The sequence below is a fragment of the Camelus ferus genome, chromosome 3 (assembly GCF_009834535.1).
Source record: "Camelus ferus isolate YT-003-E chromosome 3, BCGSAC_Cfer_1.0, whole genome shotgun sequence".
NCBI lineage: Eukaryota > Metazoa > Chordata > Mammalia > Artiodactyla > Camelidae > Camelus > Camelus ferus.
The window spans coordinates 103,958,670-103,977,753 of NC_045698.1; the positions used below are offsets into that span (position 1 = coordinate 103,958,670).

The following is a 19,084-nucleotide window of genomic DNA, read 5'->3' on the forward strand; positions in this document are numbered from 1 at the left end:
TTGAAGACCCAGATTTACACCTTGTTCATCTCTGTGTCTCCAGTGCCTACTGTGGTCATTCATTGGTTCCTTCAGTCTTTTATTTATTCAACCATTGCTATAATCCAAATATTCATTGAGTCCCTACTATTGAAAAGCTCTGGCTTCAGTGCTAGGGAAATTGATATGATTTCTGCCCATATGGAGTTTTTTCCCTTTTCATCTCAAATCATAATTTAAGTGGTAGTTTTGTTGCTAATAGGAAGGTTCTGGTAGCCACTGTAAAGGAGCGGGGAGGTTAATATTTGAAAAAAAATTTTTTCTTTGGTTTCGCAAGTAGTCTGAGGAGAGGGAATTGACTGGGATCTTGTGGCAGGAAATCTTTAGATAATAATAGCAGCAGTAAAACATTCGGGTTTAGATCCATCTGATGCCGAAGTCTGGGCTCCTTCTAAAACAGTGCTTGTTAAACTTTTTGACTGTGGACCCAAAGTAAAAAATAAATTTTGTGTTATGGCCTAGTGTATGTGTACATATGTGTAGACGAATAAGATTGTTAAGACATAAAACTTAACCTTATTATATGTGATGATTCTTGGTACTTTTTATTCTGTCCTCTCTCATGGTTCCTCAATCCTGACTTGCAGTTTGAAAAACATTTCACTGTGTGTGGTGAGATCCTGTGGATCCCATGCAATCATGTTTTTTTTTTAATTGTTATAAAATGTGGATAAAATTCTAGTTAGAAACTGGTCCTAAAATTGTGATGGGAAATGGCTCTTCAGAGGCAACAAATTGAAGAGAACGTGGAGCGACAAACCTGGCTCCAGGGACAGATCTGCCATTTCAACTGTGATGTGGCTCTGGGTAAAGCATTTTCCTCAGCTATGAAAATGCATATCCGAATATATTTGTTTGGAGTGATCATAAACCTATAAAAGTAAATAAATATTGTACAAAAATATTATCTTCCATTTCCCCCAGAATAATAATTTCTAGCTGGTAATAATATAACTATTCCTGCCATGCATGGGAATAATGGATAATACATTTAGGTTTCATGTCATCAGTGTCTTGACAGAATAAATACTGCTTGCCCTGGGGGATGGTTGGGCATTGGCTGGAACAACTCTGCTACTGAGCTAAACTATTAGTCATACTTAATGTATTTACATGGCCTAGTCTTGTGTAAATCTCTCCTTCCTTCTTTCTACCTCTCTGTGTACATATCTCTATGCATATCATCCATCAAGAACTCAAGCAAATTTATTATGACCTATTCCCCTTTGTTTCAAGGACTAATTATTCACCTGAATAAAGAGCGGTAACAGACTGTAAGACAACTATTCTAATGGGTGCTGATAATACTTGCTGGAATGGCAGTATTGGTTGGGCATCTGTTGATTTTCACACCTTATGCCCAAGATTTGACTAATAAGAAAAACGACAGAAACTGGAGATACAGTCTAGTATATTTAGCCTGACATTTGAAGACTTCTTTGACTTAGCTGCATCTTAACTCTTTAATCTTATTTTTTATTATTCAGGGACCTTTATGACTCTTTTTTTTTTAACATTTTTTTATTGCGTTATAGTCATTTTACAATGTTGTATCAAATTCCAGTGTAGAGCACAATTTTTCAGTTATACATAAGCATACATATATTCATTGTCACTGTTTTTTCACTGTGAGGTACCACAAGATCTTGTATATATTTCCCTGTGCTATACAGTATAATCTTGTTTATCTATTCTACATTTTGAAATCTCAGTCTGTCTCTTCCCACCCCCCACCCCTTTGGCAACTACAAGTTTGTATTCTATATCTATGAGTCTGTTTCTGGTTTGTATTTATGTTCTTTTTTTTTTTTTTTTTTTTTTGATTCCACATATGAGCCATCTCATATGGTATTTTTCTTTCTCTTTCTGGCTTACTTCACTTAGAATGACATTCTATAGGAACATCCATGTTGCTGCAAATGGTGTTATGTTGTTGGTTTTTATGGCTGAATAGTATTCCATTGTATAAATATACCACATCTTCTTTACCCAGCCTTTATGACTTTTCTTAAATGATCCCTTCTTTTCCTTTTACTGCTTATTCTCCATACAGGCTCTGATGATTTTAATTGTACCCATTCTCTAAAGCTTGGCTAAAATATCTGGGATGCTTGATTCAACCAGTAATGATTCTCTGTCCTCTTTTTATCTTTCACAGCCATTCGTAAAGCCATCACTTAATAATTTTAAAAATTAAATCATCATCATCAGTATAATTATAACTACCGTGGCTGAAAATTTTCAAAACTTTTATGCCAGGCACTGTGGTATTTCTTATTTCCATTGTTAAAAAACCCAACAGCATTATTATTTCCATTTTACAAGTAGAAAACCGAGGCACAGAAATTTCAGTTTTTCTGGTCATAGAGATCAAATACTACCATATATATGTCTATATATATTCACATGTATATCTATGTATCTGTGTGTATATGTATATGTGTAGATATATATGTGTGTATAATGTATATCTGATATCTGGCTTAAAATCTCGTTCGTTCTTCCTAATACACTTCTTGATGTCCCACCACTTCTCGCTTTGAAGTAGTTACTTGTGCATTTGAGCTTAGTGTCATGGTTAGAGCACTAGCTTAAACTTCAAGAGGCCTCGGTTCCTAGTTTCCTAATTTAATATTGCCACCAACAACCTGTATGATTTGCAAGGTCTCTTTACTCTACTAGCTTCAGTTTCCTTTAGATATACAAGTATTTTCTCCTACTGAGTGTATAATATTTTCAGCCTCTCAGTGATATCTTGTGATGAACAAAGGTCCTTTATTTTACCAGAATCTAATTTAATGATCTTTTCCTTTATTGTTAGTGGGGTTTTGTTTTGGATTTTTTTTTTTTTTTTTGGTTTCCTGTTTAAGAACATTTCACCTGCCCCAAGATTATGAAGATATTCTATACAATTCTAGAAGCTCTACAATCCATGGTAATTAATTTTTGTGGATGATGTAACTAGGCATCAAGATTCGATCTATTTTCATGTGTTTGTTGTGGACAGCAGCCCATTTTCAGTTATTGAAACTACCATTTCCCCCATCACAATGCAGTGTCACTCTTATCAGAAACCATTGGCCAGAAACCATTGTGGGTAAGTTTTTGTATCCTCTTCTCTTCTGTCTATCCTTGCTTAGATACCAGACTGAATTTTTTATGTAATGTGTTTTTCTCCCTATGTAACGAACACCTGCTTGCCCCTCACAGATGCATACCTTTGTTTTCTATATGCACAGTTGATGGCAGTCTTCCACTCTGTTATGTCTTGTTTTTGTTCTTGGGTAATGTTTCATGACTTTGTAAAGACCCATCCTATAGCTGAGGGAAATCCACCCTGACCCATCTCTCACGCTACTTTGGTCTCATTGAAATAGGTCTTTAACTGATACCACTGAGCATCTAACTGGAGTTGAAATATTCTTCTCTTTCTTGGGCTTTTTTTTTAATAGTCAAAGAATGTTGAAGGCCGTGGAGATAAAACCTTGGTGCTTAGGCATCAGTGAGGGACTGATCTTACGTACTTCTCAGTGTTCCAGTCAACTGGTTTTTTAACATCATCATCATCAAAGTCTCATAGTTAAGGAGCATGAATACTTTTTTTTTTAACAAAGTTTTAAGGCAAAGTAAATGTCAGCTGATTATCTCAATATGTGTTTTAAGGGTTTGTAATTGTTCCTGAGAATAACCATCTTCCTCATGGATTGGGAAGGGTAAGGAACACCTGTTCCATCTCTCACGCTGACGTTTAAATCTCGTCTCTCTACCCATGGGAATCTAGCCAATGCTTAAACACTTCAGGTGACAGATAGGGATCTGCAGTTTCTTCTGTGGGGCTGAAACCTGTTCTTCTGGAATTTCCCTCCACTTATCTTCCTGCTTGACCTCAGATCAGTTCTGCTTTATTATCCCCATAATCCGCCTTCAAATATTTGTTAATACTGACTGTAGTCCACTTTAAATACTCTCTTCCGTGAGATAACCCAGTCCATCAACTACTCATTTGGTATTGCTTCACATTTTTCTTCCTCCAGATGGTTCCATTTTGTCTGTGTGCTTTTTAAAGGGGGTTACCAGGAACGCTACTCCAGGGTGGTTTAACCACTGCAGTGGCCTGTGGGACTGCTACCTCCCTCTCACTCTATGCACTAAGCTAGACACAGTGATGTCTAAAGTCTTGTTGGTTACCTTCCAACTCAAAGTTATACTTCTGTTTCCTTTGCCACACAAAATTTACCTGAATCTTTACCCCCCTCATAGGATTCTAAGTTTCTTTTTTCAAAAAAAAAAAAAAAGGCTGTCCTTTGGCTGACACTCAGACTATCAGTTCATCTGGGGAAAATCTCACCACTTCCTTAGCACATTGAAATTTTATAACTGGTATAATCTTTCATTCACCAAATACTTCTGTAAATTCATTATGTGTTAGGTGCTGGTAGAAGGGATATGTAAATTCCATTTAAAGTAAGTTAAAAAGTGAGCAGAATGTGAGAAAAATGGAGACAAAGAGAATGACATCTCAAGAAGTTTTGCATTTAATAGAGTAGGAGATAGGGCTGTTCCTGAAAGTGGACACGGGGTCAAAAAGATTTTAAGATTGGAAATAATGTACTTAAATATGAATTTCTGAATACAACTATCAGGCCCATTCTGAACACTCTTTTCTGCAGATTCAAAAGATTAGTTCCTTAAATCATTTACCAGAATAGCAAGAAAACAATGTCACAAACCCTCTAATAGAGCCTTCCAGTATTCAACACATGAAAGGCAAGTGATAAGTATTTAGCGTTGGGTAGTAAAGGAAGAATAACAATTGAGATAATCTTTTTTCTACTGCAGTGTAAGTAACATACAACATTATATTAGTTCCAGGTGTACAACACAATGATTTCACATTTTTATACATTGCAAAATGATCACCACAGTAAGTCTGGTTACCATGTGTCACCATATAAGTTTGCACATTTTTTTTTCTTTGTAGTAAGAACTTTTGAGATTTACTCTCTTAGCAACTTTCCAGACAATCGTATTTTTGGATAAAGGACTTCTTAGATCAAAAGGCCCTCTGAACTCAAGAGGAAATTTCTTCCAGCACTGGGAATCCTAGCAGGATATTTCTAAATAACAGTTATTAAAGAAGCACCTTTCAGTGTCGTGTGAATAGTCTTCCTGCTTTGGCTGCCACTGTGGATACATAGCTAGATTAATGGTGCTCTGCTAGGCGGAAAGAGTTGCTCGCTTTTCTCTGCAAACCCTGCACTTATGCACACGTCTATTATAGAACATTACACTGCAAATTCTAATTTTTCATTTTTCTTCTCTCTCCTGCTAGACTAAACTCCTGGAGGTCATGACTTCTTTTCTTCCCCCTGTCTCCAGAGACAAGCACACTGTTCAGTCTAGAAGCACCTGATAAAACGGGGCTAATCCATTCACGCTAAGCCTTGTGGGCTTAGTCAACTTGCATAAGTTTGCAAAGGAAGGGTAGAGGGAATCACATCACACACCAGACGACAAAATGCTGCAAAACAACACATAGGCCTTTAGAACCAGCCTTACTCGGGTGTCTTTCTTGGCCATTTTCTCCCAAACAGAAGCCTAATCCACAAGTGTTTGGTTGCTCCTTCTCTTTTCTACCCCCTCTACTCAAGAACAAAACTACCAACTTCCTTCCTTGGTTAAAACAGGACCAAATGACACCTAGATCCTTAAGATACACACCCAGCAAATTCTTTTCCCGATGAAGACAGTTTTTCTGCTAAGATAAATTCTGGTGCCAGCTCTTAAGATAATCGCATTTCCAGAATGTTACGTAAAGATTGAGATTCTGGTCTTTGGAGAATGACAGACCTCATTTCAAATCTCTGCCTGTGTGGCTTTGAGCTAAACTTCACATCTATCACCCTCAGTTTTCACAATTTTTTCTCCAAAACCCCTGACTGCCAGATGAGTTTTGGAGTTCAGAATTTTTATTTAATTTTAGGAGAGTCATTATGATGCACTTACTGTTCATTACAGAAAGCTCAGTGGTGTCTGGAGCAGCACCCTCGAGTCAAGCCCACTAGTAATCCTGCAGCAAAACACATAAAGAAAATAAATAGCCTGAAATCATCTCTTGACAGATTTTACTGTCACATAAGTTACAAAGTAAAGCAAAAAAAAAAATAAACTTTTGATTTTCATAACTCTGTTTGGTTTGGAATTATGAATTTGGGACTGTGGACCTATACCTACATGGAGTTGTGAAGAATAAAGAGGTTAATGCATGTGAAGCTCATAGCTCAGATCATGATGCTAAAGGCTGAGTAAATGGTTACTGTTACTACTGCTGCCTCCACGCTAGCTCACCTCAAACTTGGGGCCAACTTCTCACCCTTTCTCTTTTCTATGATTGGTAAAATCTATCTCCAACTTATAGGAAACTTCTGAACTGCTCTTGCACTAACTTTTTTTAAAAAGAGGCAAGCCATCAGTGTTGGAGACCGCCTCTGTTGGGCCCAGAGTGGTTGTGACCACCTCCCATCCACGTTTCCTCGTTGATAGAGCCCCGAGTCTCACTTTTCTGCAGCATTGCTCTTCTCCCAGCCTGGAATTGATTCCTCTCCAGCAGTAATTAACTAAATGCTCAGGTAAGAGAGGAGGAAACATTCCACTTGAAAAATGTAAATGCTTACCGGAAGAGAAGAAAATGTTCTTGTGATACATGGAAACCAAAGGAAAAAGCTATAGCTAATGGTAGATACATGTATCTAGGGACACAAGATCAATACATAACTAACCACTTTTCAAATAAGGAAACGTAGGGTAGGTATGGAACAAGCACAGGAAGAAGGAGAGAATGTGAAGGAAATGAAAACAGTTGGAGTAGATTCTGGCTTCTGGTCCTACTACTCTCAAACTAACCTCTCACATTTTATTAATGAATTCATTCTTGCTAATTCAAATAACCTTTACTTAGTCTTTTCCACATCTCTGCGTACATGGTTTATGTCTCTAGACTTTACCTGGCTTCATTCTACCATGGAACTTTTCCATTGATGCCCTGACATCATTTCAAACACTTTACCAAACACACCTGATCATCTTTCCTGTCAACCTGCCTTTTCCCTATTTCTGTTCTCCTGAGAGCACCATCATCATTATTTCAAATCCTAGGCTTCAAACCCTTGATTCCTATCTCCCGTGGCCCTTGATCTAATCAACCACCAATTAGCCACATCCTTCTTTCTGTTTCTGTTCTATCACTCTGCTTCATGCCTGGGTTATTCCCGGGTCTCCTTTTATATGGGCTCTCCTGTTTGCTGCATGCTGTGCAACTAATGGTTCTAAAGAAGTATGGGACCTAGATTATAACTTGGTTTATCCACTCATCAACAGTGTAATTTCTGGGGAAAAGGGGTAGGAAGGGATTAATTTGGGAGTTTGAGATTTGCAAATTTTAGCCACTATATATAAAAACAGATTTAAAAAAAATTTCTTCTGTATAGCACAGGGAACTATATTCAGTATCTTGTAGTAACCTTTTTGAAAAAGAATATGAAACTGAATATATGTATGTGTATGCATGACTGGGACTGTGTGCTCTACACTAGAAATTGACACATTGTAACTGACTGTACTTCAGTTAAAAACAAAAAACAAACAAAAAGCCAAACCAAACAAAAAAACAAAAACAAAATAAACAAAAAAAATGTAATTTCTTTCCCCTCTCTGTCCTACCAGTTTCCTTTGTCCCCTAACACAGTTACCAAGCCATGTTGAACCAAGTTTCCAAATCTTGACTCTGTTCTCTTCTGACCCTGTGTCTCTCTGTGGAGACATCCCTAATTCAGACCATGATCAACTCATTGAAAGAGTCTCCTCACTGTTCCCAATACATCCTGCTATTTCTTTAAGCAAACTTTTTATTTTAGGATAGTTGTAGACATAAGGAAATGTTGAAACGACAGTACAAAGTCCGTGTGTACCCCTCATCTGGCTTTCCCTGTTGTTACATTATCTTGATACATTTGTCAAAACTAAGAAACAGCACTGGATTGTTTCTATTAACTGAACTTTATAGACTTTATTCAGATTTCACGACTTTCTTCTGCTGATGTCCTTTTCCTGTCCCAGGGTCTTGTCCAGGATACTCCATTACATTTACTACTCATGTTTCCTTGATCTCCTCTGGTCTGAGACAGTTCCTCAGTTATTCCTTGTTAGTATACCTGGTTTATTCCTGCCCATGCTTTGTGGAGGACTAGCCAGGTATTTTTTAGAATGTCCCTCGGTTTGGGTTCGTTTGTATGTTTCTCATGGTCAGACTGGAGCTGTGGATTTTAGGGAAAGCATCACAGAGATACCCTTCTCACCACATACTGCATATTGTGGGTACATGCTACTAACATGACTTACTGCTCGTGATGTTGAACATGGTCACCTGGTTCAGGCAGTGCCTGCCAATTTCCTCAACTACAAAGTTATCTTTTACCCCCTTTTCATAGTCTATTATTTGGAACAAAGTCATTAAGTGCAGCCCACAACAGGGAGAAGAGAAGTTTGATCTTTTTTGAAGGGGAATAATCTATATAAATTATATTGAATTCCTCTATAAGGAATATTTGTTTCTTCTCTCATATTTTTTCATTCGTGTATCCTATAATTAGTTTAAATCAGTACTGTCAGGGAGGGAGAAATCTCCCCCTCTGTCCCTTTTGAGTTCTTATGCCTGGACCAATAATAAAATTGACACAAGAGAAAAAGAAACAAAATTTATGTACATGGAGGTCTCATAGAAATGGAACCTAAGAGATGGCCAAAGTAGGCAGCTTTTATACTTTTTAGGCAAAGAAACAATAAATTTGTGAAGAATTGACAAGACAAAGAAACTTAGGTCTTGGGTACCCAATTAGTGAAGAATCTAAACAGAGCTTGGGCTTGGGGTGGTAAATAAGTAACGAGGTTTATTTACATAGGCTTCTCGGCCCAAATTCCCTATCTCTGGTGATAAGGGTGTCCTTCTACTTCCAGATGCTGGAAATGCACCTTTCACATGGGAGATTATTTCCTGCTTTCAGGGAGACAGAGGAGGGTCAAAGTGTTCTTCTTGAATGGCCATTTCTTAAGTAACTGTAATTCAAAACAATCAATTTGCCATTATGGCATATTTTGGGATGACCTGCCCTGAGCCCCAACAGTCTAAATACTGATATAAATAAGTACAAAGTCTCAAGGATATTTATGTTATATTTTGATTATAATCCAATACTATATGCTATTTATTTTGTTCATCAAATCGTTCTAGGTTTTGCCATTGGGGGTAATTTCAGTTTGGCTCCGATAGCTCTACGGCATGCTGTCTCCTTTCTCTCTCTCTTTCTCTCTATCTTTCTCCAAAAAGTCAAGAAAGCAGTCTAAATGGTCGTACAGTTCAGGTCCAACACCTTGGGATAGCTGTCTATTTTTGATGTTATCTTCTCATCCTGGTATGGATGTTGCTTCAATGTGAGTTTGAGGTCATCAGTCCTCTCTATAAACCAGTCCAGTGCAGGGGCCTTTTTAAGTGAAAAATTTGAATCCATGAGTCAATTCCCTTCAGTTTTGCTGTTCGTGAGTTAGTTAAGAGTACCTGATAAGGGGTCCTTTTATCTGGGTGGAAGACATTCCTTTAAATGATGCCTTTTCCAGTGCACATAATCTCCTGGTTGCAGGTTGTGGGGCATCTGGTCTTCATCCAAAGATTGATTAATGTGATAATCTTCAGAAATAAGCTCAGAATGTCCTTTCAATAATTCAATTAAACTTTACAATAATACAACATAGGAATAAGAAACTACCTAGGAAGTAAGCCATAGGCAGATAAACTCTCAAAGACAATTAAAACTAGAATTTAATATCCACTGAAACATAATTTTCTTCTCTTTAAAATTACCCTCATTTCTACCAAATATAGCCAAATTAAGACTGATTTGTTTGGTGGGGGAGGGTATAGCTCAGTGGTAGAGTGCCTGCCTAGTATGTGCGAGGTCCTGGGTTCAATCCCCAGTACCTCCATTAAAACAAACAAATAAACAAACAAACCTAATCCCACCCCCCCAAAAAGAAAGATGAGACATAATCACTAACCTTACAAGAAAATTAAAGGATTATATATAAGACTAATTTGTTTGCAAAATAATTCTGTCTTTTAATAAACTTGGTCTGATTATTTACATAAGTGTAATTGATCATATAGGCTCTTTTTAATTGCTAGAACTTTTCATAAGGAATCTCAGATTGAACTTTTAAAAGATCTCTTAAGTCCTGGAGAGCCATGCCAAGGACTTATCAGATTTCACCTGCAACTTCTACAGATTTGGGTGAGTTCCTCTCTTCTCAAGGTTCTCAAAATCTTTTGAGGTTCCTGCACCTGCCGGAAAGTAACCTTTCTTATTTACCTAGTAAGGTTTCTGGGAACCCAGTAAGCAATGTGCCAGGCTGTTTTTCCAACAGGCTTTATGGCTCCATAAAATCCACTTTAGTTATTTAAAGCTGTCTGGTCTTATCTGATTCTATGCACATTCTCAAATAAGACATTACAGTCAAAGCCATGGTAATATGACCAATATTTCCAGTTATGTCCTGTTATAAGGAAAACAGATTCTTGCTAAACTTATGCAAATAACTGTATTGCCATGAAAATAATTAACAGTTTCTAAATTGTTGAGGTATCAGGTAGAGAGAAAAGACAGTTTCAATTCTGCTTACAGAGGTGTAATTTACCTAATTGCTTTAAGCCATAATTAGCTTAAGGGGAAAGGTTTCCTTGTATCTGGAACAAAGATTAAAGCCAGTAATATTTCAGGAAAAAAGTCATAAAAATTATCATTCAGCCCTATGTAACTAATTCTTGTTGATCTTGACCTTCTGTTAACAGTTTTATGAAGCCACCAGGTTTTCCATTAGAATTCTTTAATTTATCACCAAGTTCAGAAGTATGATCTGAAAGTTATCAGAAACCAGTATTTATCAGAAAGTCCTTTCTATGGTTCTTCAAGATGAAGCATTTTTGCAGAATCATCAGAGTAAAATAGTAACTGTCTATAAATGACAAAAGACTTAAAAAGTCATGGTTAAAGAGCTGATTACTATGCAATTGTCAAAGGAATTTGGTTATGACATACAATATTATGACATACAATATTAAAATATTAGGTAGAATTATGACTGATAACATTATACCAGGACACATACAATTATTAGAAATTCCGTAAAATTTCTAGAACCTTTATATTAATGATATTTACTCATAAAATAAAACCTAAGAAGGTTTATTACCGTGCATTTGACAATGTGTCCCATGTAATTTAATATACTAAATAAGACTAATTAGTTTAACATCTCTCTGGGATGCTTCAGTGGCTTCTGAAGCATCTCAAAGTTAGCTGGAGGTCAAAAGATCTTCATTTAGAATTTAATTTAAAGAAGTTTATCAAAAATATCAAAAGGTTTTAAAACACTTGGTCAAATAGGATCATATGTTACTGTGAAATAATATTTATTCATTTAGCCTAGTGACAATAAAAGATTTCAAAGGCAAATACAGAAAATTATAAAAGATTACTTAAACGATAAAGAAACCTTACATTCTGTTATCAAAAGCAGATCAGTAGTCCAAGAAAACTTCGTTCTCTTAACAGAGAGAAAACCTAATTCTAATTTTATACCACTCTACTTTTAATATTAAAATTTATTCCAGTCCTAGCCAGTTCTGATCACAAATAAAATTCCTTTCACAGGATTTCTTTTCCCCAAAACTTCCGTAACTTCCCTCTTCACCTTCAGATTCCATCCTTTTCTCTTTTTTTCTCTTTTTAACCTCTTTTTAGAACAAAATCACCTTATTTTCCCTTAACAAAATGCATTTCCATTCCTTACTCCTCCTTTTGTTTGCATAGTGTTTTCCGTATTATTTCCTATTAATTTCATGTTTAGTTAGAATCCTTAACCTTTAAAAACCTTAATTTCTAAAAAAAACTAAAAAGTAAGCAATTATGAACTGTCTTCTACATTAGCATTCTGTAGAATGACAAACTTAAAAATGCTGTTTATAATTTCTAAAAACATGTGCTTTCTTATAGCAAAAATGTCTGTGTGGTACCAAACATTTTTATTACTAGTCCTAACTAAATATCTTTAGTTTCTCTATGAGAGGAAGTCTGTGTTCAGTAATACTTCAGTATCTTACTTTATTTGGGAATGATCTAGATATTCAATAGACTTTCATCATTTAACTTAATTTAGTAAAATTCTAAATTTTCAGGTCGCCAAAAATCTGGAGAAATTACTTTTAAGTAGACATACTGTAAAACATAATTATTCTTACTAGTTCACCTGAAAAACTCTTACCCCATTTGTATCTATTGAAATCACTTATTCCCAAAATTATATTTAGATTACCCATAAAAACTTCATGAGACATTAGACAAAGTCAACTCTCATCCCAAGTTACTTTTCTTTCTGACATATTTTATAAGAGATAGCATGATCTTATTTAACTTTTAATTTTACTTAATTTTGGTAACTTTTTTGTTTATTTATTTATCTATTTATTTAACATTTTTTGTTGATTTATAATCATTTTACAATGTTGTGTCAAATTCCAGTGTAGAGCACAATTTTTCAGTTATACATGAACATACATATATTCATTGTCACTTTTTTTTAACATTTTTTATTGATTTATAATCATTTTACAATGTGTCAAATTCCAGTGTTCAGCACAATTTTTCAGTCATTCATGGACATATACACACTTATTGTCACTTTTTTTCTCTGTGAGTTATCATAACATTTTGTGTATATTTCCCTGTGCTATACAGTGTAATCTTGTTTATCTATTCTACAGTTTTGAAATCCCAGGCTATCCCTTCCCACCCTCCACCCCCCGGTAACCACAAGTCTGTATTCTCTGTCTGTGAGTCTATTTCTGTCCTGTATTTACGCTTTGTTTTTGTTTGTTTGTTTTTGTTTTTGTTTTTCAGATTCCACATATGAGCGATCTCATATGGTATTTTTCTTTCTCTTTCTGGCTTACTTCACTTAGAATGACATTCTCCAGGACCATCCATGTTGCTGCAAATGGCATTATGTTGTTGGTTTTTATGGCTGAGTAGTATTCCATTGTATAAATATACCAAGACTTCTTTATCCAGTCACCTGTTGATGGACATTTAGGCTGTTTCCATGTCTTGGCTATTGTAAATAATGCTGCTATGAACATTAGGGTGCAGGTGTCATCCTGAAGTAGGGTTCCTTCTGGATATAAGCCTTGGAGCGGGATTCCTGGGTCATACGGTAAGTCTATTCCTAGTCTTTTGAGGAATCTCCATACTGTTTTCCACAGTGGCTGTACCAAACTGCATTCCCACCAGCAGTGTAGGAGTGTTCCCCTTTCTCCACAGCCTCTCCAGCATTTGTCATTTGTGAACTTTTTAATGATGTCCATTCTGACTGGTGTGAGGTGATACCTCATTGTAGTTTTGATTTGCATTTCTCTGATAATTAGTAATATTGAGCATTTTTTCATGTGTCTATTGATCATTTGTATGTCTTCCCTTGGAGAATTGCTTGTTTAGGTCTTCTGCCCATTTTTGGATTGGGTTGTTTATTTTCTTCTTATTGAGTCGTATGAGCTGCTTATATATTCTGGAGATCAAGCCTTTGTCGGTTTCATTTGCAAAAATTTCTTCCCATTCCGTAGGTTGTCTTTTTGTTTTACTTATGGTTCCCTTTGCTGTGCAGAAGCTTGTAAGTTTCATTAGGTCCCATTTGTTTATTCTTGCTTTTATTTCTTCTAGGAGAAGATTTTTGAGATGTATGTCAGATAATGTTTTGCCTATATTTTCCTCTAGGAGGTTTATTATATCTTGTCTTATGTTTAAGTCTTTGATCCATTTTGAGTTGATTTTTGTGTATGGTGTAGGGGAAATTTTGGTAACTCTTAAGACATGCCTATACTAAACCAACAACTTAAATTAGCTTTAGTACTGAACATTGGTTTAATATTGAAATACTTCCCAGATGGTGTGAACCTGAAATTCATTCTAGCTTCTTTTATATTTCTGAGAATTTATGTAAGTGCTTACTTAATTTCCTTTAAGCCAATTAAATAGAGCTCATTTAAAAATTAATTTTGGAAATACTATCTGGAGTTTGAGACATATCATATCTCTAACATGCACACAGACATAGAGACAGACACAACCACAGATCTCATAGCTTCATTTAAAGTTTTAGTCATGAATCAATATTACAATATAAAAGTCACTGGTTTATAAATAACTGTTGGAATAAGCCAAGTTTACTTGCTTGAGGTTAAAAAGATCTTTTTCCCCTCTTTTCCCCTCAGCCTCAGGAATTGGAGATGGTCTAGATAAGAGTGAGATGAGTTCCTAAGAGCCCTGGTAAAATACTTAAATCTCAAAGGCACAGGAAGAGAAATGTAACCTCCTCCTAGAAGGACTCCTGTTTCCTTAGAGTCAGAATTTTGAAAATATCTGAAATTTCTCAATATCTGACACCTGGAAAGTCAGATATATTTTTTTATTCACCACCAAATAAAACTCAGAATTGTCAGCCAAGACAGGAGATCCAAGATCAGGAGAGACTAACCCAAATTTGTCTGAATTCACCAAGGAGGCAGAAAGGTACAAGGGGCTCTTGCAGTCACAAACTCTCCAGATTCTCGTAGTGTTCGGGCAAAGGAGAGAAGACTGCTCTGGGTCCCCTGATGGTTGCCAAAACTGTCAACAAATAAAACTGCACCATGGGAGAGCTGTGAGTTTCAGTTTTATCCAGAGAACCTACTGAACTATAGCCTGGGAGATAGCCTTTCACACAGCTCTGAGGAACTGCTCCAAGGGTAGGAATATAGTATATATAGAGATTAATTGGCTGGGAAATATGTATAGTCAAGCTTTAAAATATTACTTACAATCACAAAGCACAGATATCTCAAGTTAATGATTTTAGTGCTTTTCTGTGTATAGGAAGATACAAGAATCTGGGGTCATTGAAACTCCTCTTTAGATATGAATCTTAACTATCTAGAAGCCCTTGTATCCAAAGTGTAGAATGCTTTTTTTTCCATTCTGAATTCCCTCAGAGTGCACTGTTAGTCGGTGACAGCAGTGGGTTGTGACCTAACCCTTTGTGTTAGGGGGTGATGAGTGACACTCTTTGTTCTTTTTTTCCCCTAAGAGATACCTGATGAAAGTTATGTTTTAGGAATAATGTTTTGGTGGTAGTTTGACAGGATTAGAATTAGGAGGGACCATACACAGATGAGAAATAATGTAACAAGGGCTATTGGCATCTGAACTAGAGCCAATGTCATAGGAATAGAAAGCAATAGAACTATCTCAAAAGGAAACCCCAAAAAAGATGTGGTCACTAATTGAATCTGGATAGGATAGACTCTCAGGGGTTCATGCTTTGGTGATTAGCCCTCAGAGAACTTAAGAGTCAGAGGAGGAACTGACTGAGAGGAAGTGGACCCGCTCATGTTCACTTGTTTACATTGACCAGACCATAAATAGACCAGTCTATATGCCAACCTGAAGAGAAACAGATACATTAGAGCTCATTCAGAAAGGAGTCCTATAAGGAGGACAGAGGAATGAAATTGTGCTAAATAAGTAATTGGTGGAAAAAACTATTTTTTTCAGCTTTATTGAAGTATAATTGACATATAAAATTATAAGATAATTAAAATATACATTGTGGTGATCTGATATGTGTATACATTGTGAAAGTGTTGGGGAGGAAGAAATTTCCCTCTGTCTCTATAGATTTTACTGGCTGGTCAAGTATTAAATTGATAGGAGACAGATTAACAAGAGAAAATCAAAGTTCAATAACACGTATACATGGGAGAGACCCAGGAAAACTGAATAACTTGACAAAATGGCCAAAGCCCTCACCGTCAATACTGTCCTCAGCTAAAGACAAGAGGGAGGCTACCAGGAAAAGCACAGTGAACAAGGGTAAGGTTGTTATACAGATTTAAGTCACTGACTTCTCCATTAATAAGAGTTCCTAGAGGTTTGGCCATCCTCCTCTTGCAGACTCAGTGAGAGAGATACCTTTAGAATTGGAGATTCGTCTTACAAATGTAAATGTTTCTTACAAAAGATAATTCCCACTTGGCTTTCAGTTTTCCCCATGTCTCCTGCTTCTTAGAAAATAACCAGCTTATAATATTACAAAGAGATATATTTTAGGGTGGCAAATTCTGTTCCCCTACAAAAGGATTCCTTCTATCTAGTTAATTAACACATCTCTCACTTCACATCTTTCTTTCTTTCTTTCTTTCTCTTCCTTTCTTTCTTTCTCTTTCTTGCTTTCTTTCTTTCCTTCGTGAAAACATTTAAGTTCTACTCTCTAGGCAGATTTTGATTATAGTTACAGTGTTATCAACTATAGTCACCATCTTTTACATTAGATCCTCAGACTTTATATTCATCTTATAGCTGAAGGTTTGCACATTTTTACCAACCTCTCCATATTTCCCCCACCCTCCAACCCTGGCATCACACTTCTCCACTCTGTTTCTATGAGTTTGATTTTTTTTTCTTAGATTCTACAAATGAATGATACTGTGCAATATTTGTCTTACTGTGTTTCTCTGGCTTATTTCACTTAGCATAATGCCCTCAAGGTCTATCCATGTTGTCACAAATGACAGAATTTACTTCTTTCTCATGGCTTAATAATATTTATTCCTATATGTGTGTGTGTGTGTGTGTGTGTGTGTGTGTGTGTGTGTGTGTATAAAAAAATATATATATATTTTATCCATTCATTGATTATTGATGGACACTTAGGTTGTTTCCATGTCTTGACTATTGTAAATGATATGGCAATAAATATGGGGGTATAAATATCTCTTCAAGATTCTATCCTCATCTCCTTTGGATATATACCAGAAGTGATATTGCTGGATCACATGGTGGTTCTATGTTTAGATTTTTCAGAAAGCTTCATACCGTTTTCCATAGTGTCTGCACCAGTTTACATTCCCACGAGCAGTTCACAAGACTTCCCTTATTTCCACATCCTCGCCAACCTTGTTATCTTTTGTCTTTGTGATCAGAGCCATTCTAATAGGTATGAGGTCATATCTCACTGTGATTTTGTTTGCATTTCCCTGATGATTATTAATGTTGAGCCCCTTTTAATGCACATGTTGGCTCTTTGGATATCTTTTTTGGATCTGTCTATTCAGATCCTTTGCCCATTTTTAAATTGGATTGTTTGGGAGTTTTGTTTTGTTTTGTTTTGTTTTTGGTATTGAGTTGAAAATAAAACAATTATGAGAAATTTTGACCTGGAGAAAAGGCTTACGGTAATGTGAGCTTCAAGAGGTTGAGGACTGCATCATTTTCCCTCCTGTTACACTCTCCTAGTGCCAAGGACAGCTTCTAACAGGGTAGAAGGTAAATATATTTTTCTACGTGAATTGAATAAATAAGTAATAATTTAAAACATGCAAGAATGATATGAGAGGATAGAAGATATAGCTGAAGGGTTATTGAGTAAAATGGAAAACCATTTTCCTTTGTGTCACCAGAAAGTAGAAGTAGGAACAATGAGTAAAAGAAGATAGATTATTAGGCAAGTATTTAAAATTACTTGGCAATAGCCAGTACTGTCCAAACATGTAATGGACTGCCTGAGGTACTTGGGATGGGATGGGTGGCCACAGGACAAAAATAATTTTACAGGAGTATGGATGAGACATTGGATTAAGGTCTTAAGGGTTTTTCCAATAGAGTATTTTCCCCTTCGAGCTGATGGAAACATGCAGAGAAAGGATGTACCTAAAAATGTAAATTTTGAAAGGTTTTGGAGCTTTTTTGTTGGCTATATGTTCAACCTCCACTCATTTGGCTTCTCCCCTAAATTTGGGTTTTATCAGAGTTAAGGGGGAATGGTTCTCTGGCACTGGTGGTCTCTGAAGCTAGTAAAGTTCTTGATTTAGATTTTATCAAAGTTAAATCATCACATATAGTGAGTTTTGGAAAATGTCTAGCTCTGTGGGTATGTTATTACCAGGCAGAAGGATTGAAAAAGGAGCTTGCATTACTGGTAACTCTTTAATCTAGAAGGCAAAAGTAACTTTTCTTCAGTCAATAAGAATGGCAAAGCCAAAAATAATTATTAATAAAAGCAACAATAGCAATAAAATCTATAATAAATAATACAAAATAAATAATGAAAAGCACTCATTGTCTACCAAGAACTGTGCTGTACACCATAAAACTCATCTGATGCTACAAAACACGTTAGGGGCTGTTACTATCCCCATTTAACAGATGAGAAAACTTGAGGTTGTGTAGGTTTAGAATCCTGCTTGTCACACTGAGGCTGTACTGTGAGCAGTGACAGTTAAACACAGATCCTAGTAAATCCACAATCACATTCTTAAACACACTAGAAACCATCTTCTGCACCTACGTGCTCCATCAAAGAAACTGGTGCAGATGAAACATTTGTGTGTGTCTCTGGAAAGTAGGATATACCTTAAGCATGTGAGCAGGTTGTTCTTTTTTATACTAGACACAGATGAAGGAGGAAATCGCTAAAGAACAGCATGTTCCTTAGGTTGGAATCTGAGCACCCGGGGAAGTCCCTTGGTCAAACAGTACAGTGTCCACTCAGTTCAGGTTAGGGACCGGGGCCAATTTAAAGTCTTAAAATCCCGTAAGTCATTTGCTGGACTTTACACTGGGACTTTTAACAAACACTGACTGCTAATACAATGTTTACCAAAGGAAATACTTTTTTCTAAAGTTCACAGGAAAGATCCAACATTTAAAAACATTTTTTAAGATGGGTTTTGACTTTAAACCATAAAACATGCTCATGATACATTTGGTTAGAGAAAAGCAGTATAAAGAGGCAATTTTGTTGTTAGAAAAGACATCCTTTTTAAGCCCTCATGGATCATGTAACTTCTATTTGTTTGTTCTGACTCAGGCTTCTGGAGACATACAGGACAAGCCTGCTACCTTATCTTTAT

The 19,084-nt window shown here is 36.2% G+C and overlaps 2 long non-coding RNA genes across 2 annotated transcripts in view; one reads left to right on the forward strand and one right to left on the reverse strand.

The window, feature by feature from the left end:
* LOC116662763 overlaps window positions 1-19,084 on the forward strand; it is a 59,672-nt gene that overhangs the window by 19,634 nt on the left and 20,954 nt on the right. The window lies entirely within an intron of this gene.
* LOC116662764 lies at window positions 83-9,900 on the reverse strand. Its single transcript, XR_004318785.1, has 3 exons — window positions 9,650-9,900; window positions 6,046-6,109; window positions 83-911 (listed from the first exon to the last, which is right to left on the reverse strand). It is a non-coding gene; the product is annotated as an uncharacterized LOC116662764 (long non-coding RNA).